Source organism: Heterocephalus glaber, unplaced genomic scaffold (genome assembly GCF_053883595.1).
Source record: "Heterocephalus glaber isolate CG9 unplaced genomic scaffold, H.glaber_assembly_v1.0 deba00001472, whole genome shotgun sequence".
Classification (NCBI taxonomy): domain Eukaryota; kingdom Metazoa; phylum Chordata; class Mammalia; order Rodentia; family Bathyergidae; genus Heterocephalus; species Heterocephalus glaber.
In genome coordinates this window covers 47,587,058-47,610,275 of record NW_028258315.1, presented here as the reverse complement: position 1 = coordinate 47,610,275, position 23,218 = coordinate 47,587,058, and the positions used below count along the sequence as shown (strand labels likewise).

Here is a 23,218-nt window from a genome sequence, read left to right as displayed (position 1 = left end):
TACATTTAACCCTGTTTCTTCTTGTCCAAAACTTCTTGTCCAATACATATGGACTTCCCTCTTATATAATAATTCTTTAAGTATTAGAAGAGTATCACAAGATCAGTCATCATATGACAGAAATTAATTTGAGTTTTTGGCAAGATGGTATTTTGCCTTCTTCTCTTGCATAATATTGTAGCACACTAATTCATCATAATAGAAAAGATATAACAATTATTTCTAGTGAATATTAAACTTAGTGATTTGAAAGCTTCTCATTGGCTCTTTCTAATATACAATAAATAATTGATATTAATAAATTTTAGTTTTCATTAGAGTATAATAAGACTTTTTTTCACAGTTGCAGTATGTTGACAGCATGCTAATGTATGGTTCAGTGATTTCTATTTCTGTATAAAATGTGAACATTTCCATATGAATCAGTGATTTTAGCATTGTTGTATCTTCATGTGAGGCCAAGCTGTGAATTTAAATAGAAGCATATGTCATACTTATGTATATAGACAGTATTTCAAGTGACTAACTATGACAATATTAGGGGTACCAATTTGAAATTTTCAACCCACAGAGTGAGCATTTGTGATTGTTACAAAAAACAAAAAGGCCATACTAAATGATACAGCCATTGAATAGTTAATATGGTAGTTTTTTTTCCTTCTACCCTGGCCCCTTTACCTGTAAATGGGTGACAAGTGAAGTTGCCATCTCATTCTGTGAACAAACCTTGATTAGGTATGCCAAAAACAGTACATGGATGCCAGTACTGTCACATATTATGGCCATCACTAGGCAAACAGCCTCATAGATAAGATAAACACCTATCTTCTGCTAACTATTTAAATTGTCAGTCACAAAAGCCTTGCATTTATTGAAGTGATTGCTCAAAAAGGCAGTGATTAGTGGTGTATCAAAGGGTTGGCCAAATGTGGGGCTCTATGAAGAGATGTAGAATAAACATTATCTGCCAAGTCACCATGACATTTAGCATTAGCAGGTATGGAACTGAAGTACTATTAAAGTTAGTTATTTATTCTCGTTTTTCAAGAGGGGAGATCTCTACCAATATTGCAATCCTAGCTGAAAATAATAAAGTGGTAAACACTGATCCTGATAAACATAAATTATGACCTAAAATCCACCACTGTGTAATGGTGAACCCACAAACCTATGTAATGTAAGAACTTATAAGAAAGGAAAGATTTGTATTTTCTTATTCAATTTATTCATGTTTTCTTACTATGTCTCATATCAAGGTCCTCACTGATAGATTCTACACCATGGCTCCTTATGACAATAGAAAGTCAGTTCCTGGGATGGAAAAATTTATCTCCCTTGACATTAAAATAAAGGTTAGCCCCTACCATTATTTACTATTCTAAATACTAACGACACAGTATTTAGTGGTTGTCTTTTTTTTTTCTTGGTACTGGGAATCAAACCTAGGAGTATTCTACCTCTGAACTACATATTCAACCCCTTTTATTGTTTTGTTTTCAGACAAGGTCTCACTAAATTGTCTAGAATGGCTGTGAACTTGCAGTTTTCCTGCCTCAGCCTTCTGAGTGTCTGGGATTACAGGTTATGGGTCACCATGCCCAGCTTGGTGGATGTCTTAGTTTTCTAATGGCTGTTGTAACAAGTTTGTGAAAACTTGGGGGCTTAAAACACCACAAATTCATTGTTTTAGTTCTGTATTTCAGAAATTTGGCATGAGTTTTATTAAGCTAAAATCAAGAGATTAGAAGGGTTATGTACCTTCCTGGAAGGTTTTCCTGTTTCCTTGCCTTTTCTGCCCTTTGAGACTCCCCATATTACTTAGCTTATGGCCTACAGCCAGCAAGGGAAGGTTGAGTCCTTCCTTCACCACATCACTCTAGTATTCTCTTCTGCCCCCTTTTCATTTTCAAGGATCTTTGTCAGTGATGGAGAAACTTTGAGACACAAGTGCCCAAACTGCAACCCCTAACCCACTTATTTATTGCAAAGTGCCAATACTGTAATTAAAACTGAGGTTTTAATTTAGAAAAAACAACTCATACATTAACATTTTTTGTCCTAAAAGAAAAACAAATAACATGCGTGCCATTGGTTTGCCTCCCCTGCTCTAGGCCAATCCATACAAGCCAGGATAATCTCCCTATATTAAAGTCAACTGACCAACAACCTTAATTATATCTGTGCTTCTGCTTAACATTTGTTTTCCATGTAAAATTAAATATCCATAGATTCTGGGAATTAGGAGGTAGATGTTTCTGAGGGAGTCAGTGGCGAATCCCAGAGTTATCAGAATCTGCCCTATAATTTCTGATAAATGTGGTTTTAAAGATATTTGTCTTTTGGTACAGAACATATGGGAAGAACTTCACATACTTGCCAACCAATTCATGCAAGAAAAAGGCTTTTTGTTGAAGTGGTGAGACCTAGACATTTGCTAGTGGTGGATTAGCCATAATCTTAACAGAAGAGGATACTCAATTACTTCCATTCATTGAAGTCACTTATGCTTTAGACAGGATTAAATCTCTTAGGCAGATTGAGGTCTAGAAGCAGAAAATCAATTCAGAACACTCAGTGGATGATGAGAATTTAAAATATCAGTCATGAGAGAATTATTGTCATCTCCATCATGCTAATGTAACCATAACAATATTGTTAAAACATGCCACAAAAGCTCTGTAATTTTGAAGACGGTATGATTTTTAAAAGAGAGGCAGGGTTCATTTACCAGCTTTCACTCCAGGTGATGAGGAAGAAGAGGAGACTAGAAATTATGGAGGAGAGAAGAGGCCAATCAGGACAGAACTTAGGTGAGTCCAAGTTGTGCAGTGCTTATTAAGAAAACACCTTAACTAGAAGGTCATTAAGATGAGATAGCTCCAATATCTTAAACTGAAAACAAAGAAAAGTCCAAAATAAATAGCAAAATGAAACTTCAGCTCAGTCATTCAAAAACCACCAACTGAATTCTCACTAGGAATTTCCACTGTAATCAATCAAATATATTTTCTTTGTCCTGATTCTGGAAACATCTTGCAGTACTTTTCTTCTCCCTCTTTCCCTATGGAAGGCTTAGGAGTTTAAGTCTGATGTTGTTGGATTCATGAAGTCCTGTCTGCTCAAATAAACAGAATATATTTTATGTGACTAATTTTATCTTTTAATCGAGGGGGTAATGAGACATCCATATAATGGAATATTACTCAACCATCCAAAATGGAGTGATATGATCCAGCATCTGATAGAGTCCCCCAGCCCTGGCTCCTCATCCTCAGGTAAGCTCCTTGCTCTCCCTCAGCTTCAATGTCTTGGTTAAGATTTGGAGATCATGATTAGAAGTGGGACCCTGTCTCAGGTTGACTAAAGTATTAGTGAGGTAACTGATATAAATATCTTAGTACCTGTATTTGGTATTATAATTTTGAATATTATTATTACCTTATGGAGAACAGAAAGATATCTAGGTTTTAAAAGTAAGAATATTTAAAACACAGAACAGTTCCATTTCTCCATAAAAGCAATTTAAAATTATATACACAGTATTTATATAAGCATAGAAAGATGTCTGAAAGCACTCATACCCAATTGTTAATTTTTTTTTTTTTTGGTACTGGGGATTGAACTTGGGACCTTGCACTTGCGAGGTAGGCGGCAGAACCACTGAGCTGAATCCCTGGCCCTATACCCAATTGTTAACAGTGATTTTAGGAGTAAGATTGGATACAGGTATCTCTAACTTCTACTACTGTGATAAGAGTAAACAGCTCTGTTGAATAGTGACTCCCTGAAAAAAAACAACACCAAAACAATCTGCCAACAAGACAATTTATTTAACAAATACATAATATTTGGTGGGGACTGCAGCAAACCATATGAACCAACATGTAAATGTATCTAAGTATTTTTTTGTGTGTAGCATTTGAAGACTTTCATAAACTTTTCTCAGTGAATCATCTTTTAAAGATAAATCCTTTCTCTGATTTCCAAGAACCTTAATCTAACATAAAGAAGTCATCTCCCTCATAGCTGATAACTTGGGAACCCAAGCACATGTATCAAGGAATCCACAGGCTCAAGAACATTTACATCCCCAGGTAGGACCTAAACATGCTGTCATCCCATCTTCTGGCTACATGCTGTAAAACAAATAACAACAGGAACTTGGAAAGAATGAGATTGCTAACATCTCCTGTGTACGTAGAAGTGTAGTCTCAGCAACACTTCTCTAACTAACCAATTGCTTATTTAAAGGCAATTTTCCACATGGCTGGGTTAACAGGGAAACACTACATTTACTAGTGTGGGAATATCTATTTTTACAACAGAAGGGCTAGAAACCATCTAGAATAAATGTTCATGTAGTGTTTTTAGGAATTAAACAATAAAATGAAACAAAAAATGACTGATGGTTCTCTATGAGCCAAGTGTGCTCCACCTGCATCCAATCCTAGTTATCTTCCAAGAACAAACAGACCCTGCACCTTCGCTGCAGGCATCTATCAATAAAAAATGATAACAAATATATACATAATGAGCACTTGGTTTGCTTCAAGATGGATAAGGTCATACCAGAGTAAGTTGCTGAGAAGAAATCTTTCTCGGTCAATCTGCCCGTTTAGAAGATTTACCTTCTTTCAGTTGTACAAATAGTTACTGAATTCTTGTGTGTTCTGTACACTTCTGGGAGACATTGAAGAAACAAATGTTATGCATACAAGTTTTGTCTCCTGAGGTCTGACAATGTTACTGATCAGAGGATGCACATACACCTCATCTTTATCTCTTTGTGATACAGGGCTCAGTTGTCATCCCCACAGATTTTGCTCACAAGGAAGCTAGGCTGGAAGCTCAATTATGAAACACCTGGTAGTAGAAAGACTGGGGTCCAAATACTACTTGTGACCATGCCTGAGAATGGACTGTTAATCTAAACACCTAAATTTTCAAAAACACTTTACCTGTAAAATAGCTTTAAGGGTAAAATGAGATTACACAATAATACACTTAGCAAAATATCCATATGTATGTTCAAATATGTAATATTCCACATTACTGTTTATAAACTGTTTTAGTATTAGAATTAAATGAGACAATGTGTATAAGGAGTTCATCTCAACATTCAACTATCAATTTTGGAATGATCTTGTACTTTAGCTTGCTGCCTCCACATATTTCCTTTCCTGCAGCTGAAAGAAAGAACCAAATATCTGTGCACCCCACCTTGTGTCACATGCTAAATCTGAACTTTGTACCTTTCTACTCATAATCACCCGTTGGGGCAAGTTTCAGTGATCCAGATATAAAAAGTGAGGCTCAGAAGCAGGGCTTTGCCTGGGTGAGCAAGAGTCTGCAACCCAGAAGTCCCTGGCAAGTGTTTCACACTCAGTCACCCTGACTCAGTGCGCTGACCTTGCCCAAGCACTGGGCTTGGAAATGCACTGTAGGACCTCCTTCTACAATGGTACCTTTCCATCTAACCTTCGGCTAAGATGGAAGTAGTCTAGATCTGCGCTGTCTGAGAAAGTGCCCATACCCAGGTGTGGCTCTTGCTATCAGTGCTTGAAATGTGGCTAGTATAACTGAAGAGCTGAATGTGAAATTTTAAATGTTATTTCTAAGTTTCTATTTTTAAATTTTTATTTATTTATTTTCCCCACATCATCTATTAGTGCATATTTGTTGTATAGATTAATGAATTTCATTTCTGCAGGATAACATACTTTAATTATTCTCCCTCCTGAACCCCTTTTCTTCTCCTCTCCCTTAGCTTCACATTTGGTGGGGGCTGGGGGGTCTCAATGTGTTTTGGTCATATCCTTTTAAATGGTCACATGCAGTTTCTGGCTACCCATTTGGACAGCAGCTTGATAACATCCTTAGCCACACTCATGGAGCCATTGCTTAAACACCATGAATGGCAGGTTGCTCATCACCTTACAAACAGCCTATTCCATTGCTTTCTATCTCTGAACATTAGAAAACCCATTATGATGTTAAACTACCATCTGTTTCTCCCTAACTTTTACTTACTTGGTCTGAATGTTTCCCTGGAGCCACATAAAGCATGCTCAATCAATTTCATAAAACAGTATGTGCCCATATTCTTTACTATGTGCAAATGTTGACAGTTAGGAAGCATTCTAAGCTTGGGATTTTTATGAGGCTACTGTGGGGATTCAGCACCCTGTGTGATGATGGGATGGTGGTGATAATAATCATTCCTATATGTCAGGCACTTACTATGTGCCCAGTATTAGTAGATAGGTTTCCCATTTATTGTCTCATGTACTAACCATAATAACCCAGTATCCATAACCAACTTTATGAAAGTGGAACTAAGACAGATGGAAGGTTAAGAAATGGGCAATAGTCATGCTTCTCTGAAGATATGAAGCCAGAATTTGAAACTGAGTGGTTTGACCTTAACACCTATTTTCATAGTTGTGCTCCATTCTGATTGCCGAAGACCAGAGTCAAAGAAACCCCCAAATAGCACCATATTGACCAGGGGCTAGGAGTTCAGAAGTCCCACACTCAGTAAGAGAGAACTGCAAGAGAGATTCTCATAGACCCAGGCTACCAGATCCTTACACTTCCTGCAGAGCCCTGATCTGGTGAGCAAATAACATGTATCAGATGCCCACAATGACAGGAATAGGAAAACAGGTTCTTGCCCAGAGATTTCAACCCCAGATGCCTGTGGGGTCACGAAAATCACAGAAAGGACCAAAGTGTGTTGGTTCTTTAAATACACTATTTTTATTGGTTCATGTTCATTTTTTCTGGGAATATGCAGTTCTTTCAAACTGCCTTTTCATTTCTGATTTTTTTTCGAGTAGTATCAGTGTAATCAATGCTCCAGTGCCCCTTACCTATATCACAAGAGGATATGTTAAGTAATGGCAGTGGCTGTCACTTGCCCCATTTTGCAGGGGCAATAGAGAGTTGAGGAGACTAAGGCAAAGTGAAAGGTATATGCTGTGTCTAATGGGGCAACAGCTATTCAGTGCTGGCTGGCCCAGAGTACATGGGAAGACAGGAAGTTTGCCACCAGAGTATCTAAATTTTCAAGAGAAGTATGAAATCTATGTCTTCTATGAAAACTACTGTACTTTTAAAAGACTAAAAATTAATTCAAATTGAAATATCACTCTGTTCTAAAAGTATTACAGAATACTACATTGGATGTTGGAATGATAAGAGGAAATAGTGCAAATAAAATGTGAAGTTTAGTTAAAAAAAAAAAGTCTAATAAAAAGCCAGGTCAGTGATGTAGGGCTATAATACTAACACTGAGGGAGGCTGAGGTGGGAGGATTGTGAGTTTAAGGCCATTCTGGGAAAATCTCAAATGAGAGAGAGAGGGAGAGGGAGAAGGAGAGAACCAGGACTGTAGCTCAGTGGTAGAATATCCCTGGTTTAATCCTCAATACCATCAAAGCAGTAAGGAAAGAAGGAAGGAAGGGAGGGAGGGAGGAGCTGGATAAAGGATCCCATGACCCAAACTCACAGGTCAGTTAGTACATATGTAGCCCACAATCTACTAATATTCTGATTCAGTCCAAATACATTTAATGACCAGAAAGCTGGTGCCTGGAGATCAAAAATACATTGCTTAAAGTCATACAAAGCAATCACAAAATTTTGTCTAAATGCTCCATTTGTTATTGCTCAGGCCAGGGCTGATTAATTCTAGAATTGCAATAGAACTTTCTCTTTCTTAGTTCATACTGGAATAAAGCAAACCTTCTGGCTTTTGCTTGTGAAGTTCATCACAGTGGTAAGACATTGTATGACTGCAATGCTGTGTGACCTCACTGTTGATGAAGATGCTTCTTCTTCTTCTTCCTTCCCCTCTGACCTCCTCCCCTATTCTCTATTAAGAGCTGGATTTTTCTCTTCATTGCCTTTTTCTGAATATTTAGAGTTTTCTTCTGTTGTTCCCTACTTCCCCACAGCCACTGTGGCATGAAAATCAGATTATACAGCAAATAGTGGTTATGAATACAAAGCAATGTGCTTATCCATAAAACTAGTTCAGAAACACCTGATCCATTAAAGCATCAAAACCTTTTCAAACCATCAAATAAGAATTATTTCTAGAGCACTCATGGCACAGTGGCCATATGATGTGTTTGTGCAGCAGAGCATGAAATGGTAAGATGAGGATGCCCTGTAATGGCTAATAAGACATATAAGGTGTGATTGACAAATACAGTGAATGCTTAAATTTAAAAAAATTATTAAGTAAAAGACACATTGCCCTTAACCCCTCCCCTCAGTACTCTCCCTTGCTTCAAACACACTCATCCCATTGACCTACGTTGTCCTAGCCACTTTCTGAAGCAATTCTGAAAGTTGTCTTTCCTGAATGTATTTAGTTACACTGCTGTGGCTGCCTCAATGTCTTGAATCTATTCAAAATGTTTACCTTTCATGGTCATTTTGACTTTGGGGAAGAGCCAGAAGCCAGAAATTACATGGTGCCAGATCCAGTGAATAAGATGGATGAGAACACACTGTAATGTTTATGTACCTGCCTTTCTATTGGATGACACTCAGGAGCAGTGGTCACCACGTCTTGATCACACATTATAAAGATATGGGTGAGAGAAGACTTCTAGAACTGCTTCAGAGAGCAGAAGGAATGATGGGATGACTGTGTGTGAAGTGCATGTGTGGGTATTTTGAGGGGGATTAATGGCAATGGGTCTTTCACTGTAATAAATTTTTGAAAATTTAAACATTCACTAAAGATTACTAAATATATTAGAAGAGAAATCTGGAAGGTTATGTCTGTCCTTCCCTAAGAAACAGACAAGGAAGCCCATTTTCACAATGTGACTCTAAGGATCTTAGAGTACTAGAGGAGGCTGAAAGAAAGGAAAGTTATAGACTTCTTGTTAGTCCACAGATAAAGCAAAATCCACTGAAGTTTGGGTGAGTTGCATGTGGGAGACAAAAGAGCGACAAGTCAGCGCCTGTGATGAAACCAGCAGAGAAGTGTGACAAATCTGTGGAGTGGGTTTTTTTCTGCTTTGGGAATGATTCAAGGACAGGGAATGGAGTAATCTCTGTTGCAAATGGGCACAATTTTATGGGGACAGAGATGCATTTTCCAAGTGTGGTGTTTTACTACTGGGGCAATTCGGCCACCTTGCTCTTTGACTCTGAGTTAGATGTGATCTGAACAGAAGACTGAGGGAGATTCTGAGGGCAGCCGTGCACCCTCTGAAGGTCATCCCGAGCAGAGGTTGTAAGAGACAGATGGGACTCCAGGTGGCCCTCACTGTCCCCTGTTCCATTTCCAGATCTCTCTCCCAATTTCAGGCTTAGGTGGTTGTCAGGGTCTCTAGGCTACCACCAGAGTCTAGGACTACAGCCTTCCAGATTTCTCCTCTAGCTTTCCTTTGCCATCTCGTGGTGTCAGAGACACACATGTCTGCTTTTCTGTTGTGCCATGACAGCTCCTCCTGTCCATTTAATACCTGTGCTTACAAAATGTTTGGAGACTTTTCTTAGATCTCTTAGCTGCTTCAGACCCTCACTTCCCCAGCTTCCTCTGTAATTGTGCAGTCCCATTCCTTTTCTTTTTTTTTTTTTTTGTACCAGGAATCAAACTCAGGGCCTCGTCCTTTCCAGGCAGGTGTGGCACCCCTGAGCTCCATCCCCAGCCCTGCAGTCCAATTCTAATTGAACATTTTGTTGCTTAATGCTGTTAGGATTCCTTCTTCAGTGGGAGAGACTGAATGTGAGGTCCCCAAACAGAAAGTATTGTTGAGCTGAAGACAAATTAAGAGGACATAGATGAAACAGAGCTCCCTGCCTTCCCTCTGTGTACCTGAAAATAGGGAAAAGTTTTACAAAGACAAAAGGTATCCACCCTACCCACCTCTACCAGGAAGAATGGAGGTTAACCACAGCAGACAGTGCTAACCTAGAGAGGAAGGATACCAGAGGGATCTATGTGAACACACCTACTCAGTAGCCTTTACCACCATTTCTTTTTAGTTCTTTTTTTTTTTTTGGTACCGCGGATTGAACTCGGAACTTTGTGCTTGCCAGGCAGGTGGCAGCACCACCGAGCTAAATCCCCGGCCCCAATTAGCCTTTTCTTCAAGCCCTCCCCCTACACTGCCTCTCACAGAGCTCAAAGTCCTTTTCCTCTGTCATTTTTTAAAAAATTTGCTGTTCCTTGTTGAACATGCTGTATAAGCTGGAATCAAAATCACCTCTTTGAGAATTACTCATTCTTTGGGTGTCTCCTGTGTATATAAGAAATCTGCATGTAGATAAGTTCCTGTTTTCCTCTTGTTAGTCTGTCTTTTGTAATTACATCCTTTCCAACTAGGCACCTATAGGTGGGGACTACATGGAGATAAACCCCTGTGTCTAGTGAATCTGGTTGATGCACTAAGCAACTGTCTCACATGACATTTTCCCAACTTTATCTGATCCCAGTGGCCCCTTGGTTGTTTACTGAAAACAGATTCTCAGGACCCATGCCAGGCTCAGTGGATTGAAAAGTTTAGGACAGGGGCTGAGATCCTGCACTTTTAACCAACCCTGGTGACTCTTGCCATTAGATCCCTTTGGCTACCATTGCTTTCCCACAGCTATTCTTACCTTGGGTGCACACTGGACCCACCAGGGCACTAGCAATAACAGTGTCTCCAGAGATGCACATTTAGTTGCTCTGGAGCATCAGGAATTTAAAGAGCTCTTGGTGTGATGTCACTGTTCAGCTAAGGGTGGGAGGCCCTACTCTACTAGAGTACAGGTGAGCCATCTATTACAAGAGGATACTTTTCTTCTACTTCACTAACAAAATGTGTCAGCTCTATATGTTCCAGCGTAGGAATTTTGTCATAGAATTTCAAAGTCAATATTTCAACTATAAGAGTTCTTGGTGGTCTTTAAGCCCACCTCACATTTCTGCTCTCTGGTTTGAATACTGAGACCAGAGAAGTGAAGTGGCTAGTCCAACATCACACAGCTAGTTATTAGAAGACCCAGCATGGAGCTCTCTCTGACAAAGATAAGCATCCTTTTATCTTATCTACACTTAATTGGTTCTGAAATAAATGTTCCTACATGTAATTGACTCTGTTCTGAAGATGTATCCTGCTGCTTTTCTTTTAAAAAGAAATTTAAACTACATCCAATAAACTAACAGGAAGTATAATTATGCACTTGTTTTATAGGAGCAGTTTAGCAAATTTTACTTGACATAAGAAACATCTTGGGCCCTTTAAAAAAATGCCAGATCTTGGAAGGCTCATTCAGGAAATCTGAGTGTGTGTGTGTTGGGGTGGAGGTTGGAATCTGTGATTGTAATCCATTCATAAGAAGGTATCTCTTCCCTCACCCCTCATAATTTTGGTACAAACAGTCCAGGGACCATACCTGGAGAAGCTCTGTCCTGTCATTTGATCCTTAACACAGGTGTTGCATCTTGCTCCTAACATATAGAATGCAATATTCAGTACTGAGCTTTTCCAAATCTGTCCAGAATGTTAAACTCTCAGCTCTTCTAGGTCAGGGATTACATACACAGATCCTAACACAGTGCTCAAATGAGAAAAGCCATTTTAACCACTTACTGAGTATATATTGATTGTTTTATGTCTGTAGTCTTGCTTTCCATATTTTTGCCCATCCTAGTTTTTCAGCAGATGTTTTAGGGAAATTAGTGTACGTGTGTGTGGCTAATAGGTACATAAAATATCAATTATTTTGCATATGCATGGTTCAGTTTATGTCAGAGTTATCAAGTTGAGACCCTATACAGGTCAGAGGAGTATTACTAACTAATCCAGTAGACTGGCTTGTGAGTTCATAGAGAGTAGTGGAGGCTGTGTCAAACTTTACAGGTCATGAGTGTCTAAAAATAACTATTGTGAAGTACATATCACAGCTCCTATAATCTCAGCATTTGGGAAGTAAGGCAGGAGGATTGGAAGTTAAAGGTGAGTCTGGGAAAGAGTGAGACTGTCTCAAAAACAAAAAAAAACAGTTGTTAATTAGCTCAGAACTATTATGGTGGCATGGGAACATGGACAGGGAGGTACTGATCTTTTGGTCATCCTTTTTTACCCTCTCCCTCATACAGGAAAAGCTTATGATCTGGATTAGGGGAAGTAATCTAAGACTGGAGGCCAATTCCAGTGCTCCACCTGTTTTGACAAATAGAGTTTTCTATTTTATTTTTAAATTAGTTTCATTGGTACATTTTAGGTATACTATATAATGACATTCATCACTGGAAATTTGCACCTTTACATAATCTCTCTTGGTTCTTATGTTTTCCCCATTCCTGTGCCCTCCTTTCAACCCCTCCATCCCTCCCTATTTACAAAGACTTTGTTTCCATTGTTTCATTTTCTCATAATAATTCCATTCCCTTCTTTCCTTCCCCTACCCCTCCCACTTCCCCTTTGCCCCTTTTTTTTCTATTTCACATTATCTATTATACCTTTTAGTCCTTATTTACACTTTCAGTTTCTCACAGTAGACTATTTGGTATTTACACAAGTGTGTCCTATTTAGTTCGCTTAAGACTATGGCCCCAATGTACATCCATTTAGCTATAAATGTCTCTAATTTCTCATTTTTTATGACTGAGTAGTACTCCATTTTATAAAAAAAACCCCCACATTTTCTTTATCCAGTCTCCATTTGATGGGCGTTTGGTCTGCGTCCAAGTTTTAGCTATTACAAATTGTGCTGCTATGATCATGGGTGCACATATATCACTGTGGTGTGATTCTTGTAATTCTTTGGGGAAGATACCTAGCAAGGGAATAGCTGGGTCAAATGGGACTTCCAGTCCTAGTTCTTTGAGGTATCTCCATACTGATTTCTACAGTAGTTGCACCAGTCTACACTCCCACCAGCAGTGGAGCAGGGTTCCTCTTTCCCCACAGCCCCACCAACATTTGTTATTGGTTGATTTCATGATAGCAGCCATTCTTTCTGGAGTGAGGTGTAATCTCAGTGTTGTTTTCATTTGCATCTCTTGAATAACCAGTGATGTTGAACATTTTGTCACATGTTTATTTGCTATTTCTACTTCTTTTTGTGAGAAAAGTCTGTTCATTTCAGATGCCCATTTTTGGATTGGGTCTTTAAATTTGGGAGGTCTGATTTTTTAAAGTTCTTTATAGATTCGAGATAGTAGACAATTGTCTGAGGAATGGCAGTTTAAAATTTTTTCTTACATTGTGGGTTGTCTCTTCACACTGTTGGTGGTTTCTCTTGCTGTGCAGAAGCTTTTTAGTAAGAAGAGATCCTGCTTGTTGATTGTTTGTGCTAGTTCACAGGCAACTGAGGATTCGTTCATAAAATCTTTTCCTAAACCAATGTCTTCAAGAGTTCTACCTAATCTATGCTCCAGGTGGTTCAGCATTTCTATTTTAATATTTAGATCTTTAATCCATTTCGAGTTTAGTTTATTGCATGGTGAGAGATATAGGTCTAGTTTTAATCTCTGTGAAGTTGAAACCCAAGTTTTCCAGCACCAGTTATTAAAGAGGCTATCTTTCCTCCAGTGAAGGTGTTTAGCTCCTTTGTCAAAGATGAGGTGGCTGAATATGTCTGGAGTTGTTTCTGCATCTTCTAATCTGTTCCACTGGCCCTCAGGTCTGTTTCTTTGCCAGTACCATGCTGTTTTAATCACAGTGGCTTTGTAGTATAGTTTCAAGGTGGGTGTTGTGATACCCCCTGCCATGTCTCTGTTACCTAGAATTGCTTTTGCCATCCCAGTTCTCTTCTTGTTCCAAATGAATTTTTGGATTGTTTTCTCAAGGTCCATGAAGTATGCCACTGGGATTTCAATTGGGATTGTATTGAATCTATATAGCAGTTTTGGAAGTATGGCCATTTTCACTATATTAATCCTTCCTACCCAGGAGCAGGTGATGTCTTTCCATTTTCTTATATCCTCTTCAATCTCTCTTTTCAGAGTGCTATAGTTTTCAGAAAAAAGGTCTTTGATTTCTTTTGTTAGGTTGATTGCTAGGTATTTCAGTTTTTTGGATGCTATCGTGAAAGGAATTGTTTGCCCTATTTCTCTCTCAGTGAGTCTGTCATTGGTGTAGAGGAAAGCTATTGATTTTTGTGTGTTGACCTTGTATCCAGCTACTTTACTAAATTTGGTTATCAAGTGTAAAAGACTTTTGGTGGAGTTCTTGGCATCTTCTATATAGAGCAGCATGGCATCTGCAAATAATGACAATTTGACTTTTTCATTTCCTATCTTTATTTCTCTTATTTCTTTCTCTTGTCTAATTCCTGTGGCTAATGTTTCCAAGACTATATTGAACAGGAGTGGTGATAGCGAACAGCTTTGTCTTGTTCTTGATTTTAGTGTGAAGGATTTCAGTTTCTGACCATTTAGTATGATATTGACTGTTGGTTTTTCATAGATGGCTTTTATCAACTTGAAGTAGAGACAATCTATTTCAAATTTTTGTAGGGTTTTTATCATAAATGCATGTTGGATTTTGTCGAATGCTTTTTCTGCATCTATTGAGATGATCATATGGTTTTTGTCCTTGGCTCTATTGATACAGTGTATTACATTGATTGATTTGTATATGTTGAACCATCCCTGCATCCCTGGGATGAATCCCACTTGGTCAGGGTGTATGATCTTCTTGATGATCTTCTGCATTCTGTTTGCCAGTATCTTATTAAGGATTTTTGCATCTATGTTCATTAGAGAGATTGGCCTATAGTCCTCTTTTTTGGTTGGGTATTTCTCTGCTTTGGGGATGAAAGTGATACTTGCTTCCCTTTCAATTTCACTGAAGAGTTTAAACAATAGTGGCAGTAGTTGCTCTCTAAATGTCTTGTAGAATTCAGCAGTGAAGCCATCAGGACCCAGGCTTTTCTTAGTTAGTAAGTTTTTAATTACATTTTCAATTTCAATGGTTGATATTGGCTTGTTTAGAATTTTTAGGTCTTCTTCTTTCAACTTTGGTAATTCATACTTATCTAGGAATCTGTCCATTTCTTCTGTGTTTTCCATCCTATTGGTGTATAGGTTTTTGGAAGTAGGTATTGATAATTCTCTGGATTTCTGCTGGATCTGTTGTAATTTCACTCTTCTCATTCCTAGTTGCATGGATTTGGGCCTTTTCTTTCCTTTTTCTGATAAGGTTGGCCAAGGGTTTGTCCATTTTTTTATTCTTTTGAAGAACCAACTCTTGGCTTCTTTAATTTTTGTATTGTTCTCTTAGTCTCCATTGAACTGATTTCTGCTCTGATCTTTATTGATGATCCTCTGGATTTCTGCTGGGTCTGTTGTAATTTCACCCTTTTCATTCCTAATTGCATGGATTTGGGCCTTTTCTTTCCTTTTTCTGATAAGGTTAGCTAAGGGTTTGCCAATTTTTTTATTCTTTTGAAGAATCAACTCTTGGCTTCATTAATTTTTTGTATTGTTCTCTTAGTCTCCATTGAATTGATTTCTGCTCTGATCTTCATAATTTCCTCCCTTGTATGAACATTGGGTTTGTCATTCTCTTCTTTTTCTAGGAGCTTGAGGTTCAGCATCAGGTTGTTTAATTGGGCTTGCTCTGTTTTCCTAATATGCATATTCACTGCTATGAATTTCCCTCGTAAGACTGCTTTCATTGTGTCCCATAGATTCCAATATGTTGTACTGTCATTTTCAATTAATTGTAGGAACTGTCTGATTTCTTCTTTAATTTCCTCTGTGACCCATTGGTTATTCAGAAGTGTGTTGTTCAATTTCCATGTGTTTATGAAATTCTTGTGGTTTCTTTTGCTATTGAACTCCAATTTCATCACACTATGGTCTGATAATATACAGGGGATAACTTCAATTCCTTTGCACTTCCTTAAACATGTTCTATGAGTGAGTATGTGGTCTATTTTGGGGAACGACCCATGTGCAGCTGAAAAGAATGTGTGTTCTGATTTTGTGGGGTGAAACACTCTGTAAACATCTGTTAAGTTCATTTGTTCAAGAGTTTGATTGAGTTCTAGTATTTCATTACTTATTTTTAGTCTAGTTGATCTCTCTATTTTTAACAGTGGAGTATTGAGGTCCCCCACTACTATTGTATTAGTGGTTATTTGATTTTTCATGTCTGTTAGTATTTGTTTTATATAGTTGGGTGCACTAGTGTTTGGTGCATATATGTTTATGATTGTCATCTCTTCCTCTTGGATCATTCCCATTACAAGGATGTAGTGTCCTTCTTTGTCTCTCTTAATCAGTGTGGGTTTGAAATCCACTTGGTCTGCAAATAGGATAGCTACTCCTGCTTTTTTTTGGGTTCCTGTCACATGGAGTATTGTTTTCCACCCTTCATCTTTCAATCTATGAGTTTCTTTTTGAATTAAGTATGTTTCTTGTATATAGCATATTGTTGGATCTTTCTTCTTGACCCATTCTGCCAGTCTACTTCTTTAGATTGGTGAATTGAGACCATTAACATTGATGGTTATAACTGATATATATTGACTTATCATTGCCATGACTTTTCCGTTTTGTTGGATTCTCCCCCTTTGCATTTAATTTCTTGTCATGCCCAATGAGTTCATCTTTCTGGCCTTCCTGGGGTTGTAATCCTCATTTTCTTTTCCTAGGATATTGTCTAAAACTTTTTGGAGTTCTGGTTTTGTATTCACAAAGTTCCTAAGATGCTCTTTGTCATGAAAGTATGTTATTTCTCCATCAATTTGGAAAGACAGTTTTGCAGGGTACGTCAATCTGGGTTGGAGGCTGTTTTCCTTTAGGGATTGGAATACATCACTCCAAGCTCTTCTTGCCTTGAGGGTTTGCATTGAGAAGTCTGCTGTGATTCTGATGGGCTTTCCTTTGTATGTGATTTGTTTCTTTTCTCTAACTTCTTGTAGAATTTTGTTCTTCTTTTGGGTTTCTGGAATATTAACTATTATATGCCTATTTGTAGATTTGTTTTTTTTGATCAAGGCTAGTTGGAGTCCTATATGCCTCACCTATCTGTATGTCAAGTTCTTTTCCCCTGCTTGGGAAGTTTTCTGCCATCACTTCTGTGAGCAGTTTTTGTTTTTTCTAGTCTGCCCTCTCTCCTGTTTCTTCATTCACTCCGATCAGTCTTATGTTATTCTTGTTTGCATTGTCTAGAAGCTGCTGGATTGATTTCTCATGGTCCTTTGCTCAAATAGAGTTTTCTTGAACATAGCCACACCTGTTTATTTACACATTATGTTGCTTTCTCCCTATGACTACAGAGTTAACTATTTGTGACAGAGAGCTTTGGCCTCCTAAGCCTAGAATATTTACTATTTGTCCCTTTACAGATAAAATTTGATTGTCCCTAATTTAAATTTTGTGAATGTGTGATAAATGTTAAAATGTCAGTTCAAAATTTTTTTTTAAATCCCATATCTACATAAATTAAATATGCAAATGAAACATGTACATGAACCAATTCCCCAAGATGAAAGTAATTTTTTCTGTTATTTTAGTTTTTATTAGTATTTTTTTTTTTTTGTACCGGGGATCGAACTCAGGTCCTTGTGCTTGCGCAGCAGGCGGTGAAACCACTGAGCTAAATCCCCAGCCCTATTAGTAAATTTTTGCAGTACATAATGACTACATTTATCACAGGGAGTTGGTACATGTACATAACACAATTCAATTCTTTTTCATTCCCTACCCCTTCCATTCCTCTCTGCTCCTTCCAACTCTTGGTCTCTTTCCCATTTTCAAAAGCTCTATTTTCCATTTTTTTCTTCAGTTCTTATTTTTTCCATCTCCTTTCCCTCCTCTCTTCCCCTTCCCTTTACTTCCTGTTCCCATCCCCATTTAAAAAGATCTTCCTATTTCCTATTATCTACCTTTTACTTTGCTTTTCATTTATATTTGGATTTTCTCATATAGAAGAGGTCATAATATAGTTAAGCTTGTTTGTTTTATTTATTTCACTTAATATTGTGGCCTCAAGGTACATCCATTTACCTTCAGATGCCTCAAGTTTATCCTTCTTTATGGCAGAGTAGTATTCTATTGTGTATAAATACATATTTTAAAAATCCATTCATCTGTTGATGGGCATGTAGCCTATTTCCAAGATTTAGTGATTATAAATTTTTCTGCTATAAACATGGGTATGCATATATCACTGTAATATGACGACTTTAACTATTTTGGGAAAATATCTAGAAGGAGAATAGCTAGGTCAAATGGAATTTCTATTTTTAGCTTTTTGAGGAATCTTCATACAGGTTTCCACAGTGGTTATACAAGTTTATATTACCACCAACAATGTAGAAATATTCCTTTCTTCCCTACAGGCTTCCCAGTATTTTTTATTTTTTGATTTCTTGGTGGTAACCATTCAGGACCTAATTCTCTGCTGAATTCTACAAGAACTTCAGAGAAAGTCCAGCACCAATACCCCTCAAACTCTTTAATGCAATTGAAAGGCAAAGAGTACTCTCAAAATCATTCTTGTAAGCTACCATGACCCTGATTCCAAAACCAGACAAGGATCCAACCAAAAAGATAATTATAGGACAATCTCTCTAATGAACATAGATACAAAAATCATCAATAAGATATTGGCAAACAATGCAACAAATCATCAAAAAGACCATACCCCATGACCAAGTAGACTTCATCCCAGGGGTGCAAGAATAGTTCAACATGCAAATCAATAAATAAAATCCACCACATAATCAGAAGTGAAGATAAAAATTACATTTAATATATATCACAAACATATACCAACTATTAAAAAAAGAATCTCACACTGAAGAACTAAACAGCCATTACACTTTACTCTCTTGTCTATGTGGGTGGGATATGATTCCACAGAGTATAGCAGAAATGGCATACTTATTTCTGTAGCACCTTTCATAACAGAATATCATATCCTGAAAAATAGGCACTTAAGCACTGTGATAGTTCAAAAAATTTTCAACAATTAGAAACTACTTTGGTGATGGAAAAATACTAAAAAGCAGGCACAAATGACTTCAGATTTGCAGGCACCAAAGGCTAATTAAAATTCTAAAACTTGAAAAAACCCTCAAAGAAGAAGTAAAGTCTACATAACAGACCCTGTGGAAAAATACATCTCAAATTTCATGATGCCTTTGGGAAATTAGCAAAATTTTCTAGATACATGGGGAATAATGCTGAAAAAGTTTCCAGAAAAAAAAAATGTATCAGTTTTCCTACAAAGAAGCAAGAAGCAAATTGATATCAGTCTTTTACTAAAGGTTTTGACTTAGAAAATCTAGTTTATTTTAGAAGCAAAGTCTTCCTGAATGTTTATCAACCGGGCTTTAAAATTATTAAAAGGCATTTCTGGGCTGGGAATTTAGCTCAGTGGTGCCAACATCTGCCCAGCAAGCACAAGGTCTTGAGTTCAATCCCTGGTACCAAAAAACAAACAAACAAACAAACAAAAAACAAAAATAAAAAAGGCATTTCTATTGCTTCTGTCCAAAACCTTTATTTTTATATGATCTTTCTACAGTGATTTTTCAAACCATGCTACTTTTCATGAAGGATCGTGATACTTGTAGCTGTGAAGAGATTGTAGTAATTCATTCTTACATTTAATGTTGAGTTTTAAAAATTGCTTTCAGATATTTTTTGGATGGAAGAGGGAGAGAAGAAAGAAAGGAGCTTGGGCTGAAATATTTCAGAACTGTAACAAGATGGAAAACTTTCATAATTCACTGGGGTTTCAGGAGCAAACTTAAACTTAACTAATAGCTCAGGGGGTGAAAAAGCCTGATTTGAGTCTTATAGCCTAAATGCCCCTTCTTCTAACCTTTCAAATGCATCTGCAGGAATAAAACTAGAAAAACAGGTCTCAGGGAATTCACAAACAGTATTCCATACCCCAAATTTCCAACTCAAGAAAGCATATGAATCCGATGAAATATACTTTGTTTTTTAAGAAGCCCAAGCAATTCGGTAGTAGAAGGTAATTTGGATATATGCTATTTCTTAATATGTACTCCAGCTTAGAATTTAGGATGTATTCATAATCATCAAGTAAAAGGATAAACAAAAATAAAAATAATGCTAGTTAGTATAGACTCACTACATACTCAGCTCTGCAGAGAGCACTTTACATACATTATCTCCTTTAATTCTTACGAGGGCTCATTTCAAGGCTAGAGAGGTTAAGTTACTTGCTCCCAATAACATAGACAGCGAGCAGATGAGGCCAGAAGCCAAAGCACCTGCTGTTAGCACATTCACTTTACACTAACACCCTGAAAAGAGTCTGCTTTACAGAAAAGCCCTGAAAACACCAAGGAATTGGCATCGTGTAATTAGTAAATGACAGCCTCAGAAACTAAAACAGGTCTCCTGATTTGAGCAGCTTTTCCGTAATGCCGTCTCATTCCACACCTGAAAATCTCACACCCAGTTATTTCAAATGGAGAGGGATCCAGAGAAAGTCTTCACTGCAGCAAAGCTGCTCAGAGTCATTACCAGGGCTGAGTTGCAGAGAAAGCTACAAGGAGAGGCCCAAAAGTGAACCCTTTCAGTAGGCAGATCATGAGAGCCTGTTACTGGAATATTCACTGTGATTAGAAAGTAATCTGTTGCCTCCACTGTTAAAAAAAGGTATGTCAATATTAGGGATTTCAGAGAGGGAAACAGAGAACTGCAGTCTTGTGAATCCGAGGGGGACCCAGTGCTGGACCTGATATTATAAAGAAGGCTTTACGCAGTCATTCATTTATACATTAGGGCTGCAGCGAGCAGTGGCAGAGTAACAGAATCTCAGGGTCTGAAATAGGTACCGTCTGATCTATCACAAAATAAGATTGCTAAGCACCATTCTAGACAAATGTTAACAGTGAGGGATAGGAGGTATGATGGTGTTATCTCACAGGGAAACCATTTCCAGCAGGATCTGAAGCAGGAAGTAAGATTTCCCACAGCAACACCAGAATAAAAATTTGGCTGAGGTAGGAGCATTGCAAGTTTGAGCCTAGCCTGAGGAACTTAGTAACTTAATGAGAACTTGTCTTAAAATTTAAAAAAAGTAAAAAGGGCTGGGATATAGCTCAGCATGAAGGACTTGGGTTTAATCCCAGTACCACACACATACACACAAAATTCATAATAGGCAAATTATGACAGACTATATGCCCATCAAGAAATGAATAGATAAAGGAAATGAAACATATATACACAGTGGAGTACTACTCAGCCATAAAGAAGGATACATTTGAATCATTTTTTAGGAAAATGGATGGATCTTAAGACCACAAGCGTTAGTGAAAAAAACCAGCTATAGAGTTAAATATCTCATTTTTTATAGCAGAAACTGAAATATAGATAATTTAAAGAGCTAAATAAAAGAGATATAGTAGGAAACAGGAGGTAGACTTTTTGGAAATTGGAAGGGAATCTGGAAGAAGAGGGAGAGGAGAAAGTAAGGGGGGAGTAAAATGAGCCAGATGCAATATGTACCAATTTCCCAAAATGAATACAATTATTATGCATCATAAACATAAACTACTAAAAAATTTTTAAAGAGCCCACTAAACCCTATTCAGTAAAAAGGAAATTCTGGAGGATATCTGGTCTCAGTAGGTCTAGAGAGAACAGGGAGAGGAAATACACAGGACTTGTGGTATCATTCAAGGCTATTAATAGGAAATTAGACAACTAGTATTTGAAGAGTATGTTAAAGTGAAGAAAACCTTTCACAAAAACTCCACTGTGGAGATAATACTTTCTGCAAAACATTAAGAACATTTCAGAGAAATATGATGTATAATAGTAACTGTGACTCAAGAGATGGACAGCACAAAGCAGGTACCAGGAGATAAGAGCAGGATTCTCTAACACAGGAGACAGAACCAGTGTAAAGAAACTTCCCAAGGTAAGGAAGAGAACTAGTCCTCCTGCAGAAAGCTCAGAGACACTTGGAAGTGACCTAATGCACATTTTGAATCCTGATACTCCCTCATTCCATCAGCCCTCCAGTTTTACCAGTTGCCTGTCTTCATCCCAGCATGGTAATTGTTTTTTTCAGATGTGCCTTTAATCACAGCATTATGGGAGCCTGAGGCGAGTGGACTGCAAGTTTCAGCCCAGCAGGGCAACTTAGTGTCTTAGTGAGACCCTGTCTCAAAATAAAAAAGGGCTTGGGATGTAGCTTTGTGCGAAGGTCCTGAGTTCAATCCCCAGTACCACAAACAAACAAAGATTTTTCTCTCGTGAGAGGGAAAGAAGTTGGGAAGCTCTGGGTATTTCTCATTATTTAAGACTACAGAACAAGCCTGGTCAGGAAATATAAATTTATGCAAGCTACTTTGTGTCTTGAAATCTCCAAGACTGCTTTGGCATTTAAATGAGTTAACATAAATAATTAAACTCTGTGTACAACAATAGTCAAACAAAAGGCTCAGAAAAATGTTAGCAAGCATTTTCAATCAACCCTTCTGTTATCTTCGTAACAACATTGAGTTAAAGGACTCTTTTAAGTACTGTTCCATGGAAAAGATACTTGAGCTGGTAGTTCCCTTTGTGTCTATGGCAGTTACGATTTGGGGGCTCAGGGAAGGGAAATGTCAAGTAAATAGCATTCTCCATTGAATACTAACATACCAAACCTGATTCCATCTGGGTGGATGGCTCACTCCTCTAATGATTCTAAATGTTTTATCTTCTCAATTCAACAAAACTAATTCACATGCAGTTGGTGAGGTTCCAAGGAAACTGTGTATAAAGAATATTGGCTAAATAGCCATCCAATCCTTCTAGAAAATTCCTAGGCAACATTGCAATTGGCTAGTACAGCCAGGCATATAACTTAACAACTTGGTTTTTGGGGGGTCAGTCTTTTCGTTGTGCCCGAGAGAGCGCATATTCCATGAGGAAGCGTCCTCTCTATATCTTCTGATTCACACTTTCCTGTCACCCCCTCAAAAATGTAATATAAATTTCTAACAGCATACATCTGATTTTCCAGAATCCTCATTTAAACAACAAAATTCACCACTACACGTTGCAAATGCAACACTTTTAGTGCAGGCTTGTTTTTTACTTTTAGCTGTAAGATTATTTTTTCCAGGCAGGAGCAAAAGCTTGAATGAGATGGTGTCTGTCTGCATTAACGAAATGGTGGAATGTGCTCTCCTGGGTCTCCTTGTCAAACTGAAATGTCACTCCACTGTTCTTATCAACAGATTGTGGATTTCTCACGTTTTTCCTTGAC

The 23,218-nt window shown here is 37.8% G+C and overlaps 1 protein-coding gene across 2 annotated transcripts in view; it reads right to left on the bottom strand.

Annotated features, from left to right (window-relative positions):
- The window catches only part of Tafa1 (TAFA chemokine like family member 1), a 491,038-nt gene that overhangs the window by 151,251 nt on the left and 316,569 nt on the right, over positions 1 to 23,218 (bottom strand). The window lies entirely within an intron of this gene.